Raw genomic sequence first — 1649 nt, 5'->3', positions numbered from 1 at the left:
AATACTATATTAAAGAGATCATAACTGATTAGTTGTCAAAAGTTTTTACTGTATTTTTGATCACTTGGTTCACCTTGGTGAACATACGAGATGACTTTCATAATTTTCAATTTATTCATGAGATGAGTCTCTTTTTTTACACATGTGGATGAATCATACCTGCTCTCTTCCTTGTCTTGTCAATGTAATGCCGTTCATTCCCAAGCAGAGGCTGAGGGGGCGTGTCCTAAAGGAAGGGGTGGGCGGATCCGTTCCGGCCTGTGCCATAATCTATTCATGACCGCTCTTTAAAGAGACTGAGACCCAGCTGCTCAAATTTAAAAATAAAGACCCCCACCTTTATCAGCCCCTCCTTCCTTCATCTCTATTTCACAGGAGACCCCCCTTTCTTCTCCATCCCCCTCATTCCTGTCATATTCTTTTCATTTGGGACTCCTCGAACACGGACTTGGAGATGATTAACCGTTTCACGTTTAGCTTTGAAAAGAGCAGTTTGTCGTTCCAAGACAGAGCCGTCTCTGACCAGCTGCCATTACAGGCATGAAGAGACTGAGGCTGTTTCTGTGCCCAAAACAATGGAGAACTAGCAGGGGTCCTGTGTTGTGATATTCAGGGTTCTTGCTTATGAATAATATATGCATATTAACAGGACTGTCACAGTGACAACATGCGTCGAAACTTGTAGCAAATGAACCTTATTAGAATGCAATCAAGTGGAGTAGAGAAAATGCACTAAGGCAGAGACAGCAGGAAAGAAGGTCTGAGAGCGATGCCTAATGCGATTCCACTGACATTCTTTGTCATGCTCACGCTTAGATAACGTCTATGCAGGCTCATGGGAAAAAACTGACAGATATTGTGTGTGTGCTGTCTGAGATGTACAAACCTGGACAGGACAGGCATCACTTAATTTTATGTGAATGACACTATAAGTGGAGGATGTACAATCGATTGTCCTATACTGTGACTTTTTAAAAGCTGTATGACATAGCAATTACAAATTAAATGGACTAAGATTCAGTTGTGTCAATATATTTTAGTTTGTATTAATATATTTTTTTTATATATATGGTAGTTTCGTACATACAAAATATACAATATCACATTTTATTTTAATTTATTATATATATATATATATATATATATATATATATATATATATATATATATATATATATATATATCTTTTTTATATATATAATTCTGATATCTTTTATTATTTTATTTAACATTTAACTGTTATTATTATATATTTATTATTATATGGTAGTCTTGCACATATAAAATTATTAATTTTAGATATAAATTATTATTTATCACTTTAATTATTATTTATAGATTTAATTTTATATAATTAAAATCTGATTATCTCTATTATTTCTTTAATATTTAACTGATTTTATTATATATTTATTCCAATATTGTAGTCTTGTACATATGAATTTATTTATTTAACACAAAATTATTAGTAACTATCTTATTTTAAAATTGAAATCTAACACCCTTTAATATTTATTTAATATTTACCTGATTTAAAAAAAAAAAAGTCAGATCATCAAATAATTAGGCCACAAAAAATTGCTTTGGAAAACAAGGTGGATGTCATTTGCATACATAGCCCCGCCCATTCATGAATATGTAATCCTCGC

This window comes from Cyprinus carpio, chromosome A1 (assembly GCF_018340385.1).
Source record: "Cyprinus carpio isolate SPL01 chromosome A1, ASM1834038v1, whole genome shotgun sequence".
NCBI classification, from domain to species: Eukaryota; Metazoa; Chordata; class Actinopteri; order Cypriniformes; family Cyprinidae; genus Cyprinus; species Cyprinus carpio.
This window is presented reverse-complemented; position numbering follows the sequence as displayed.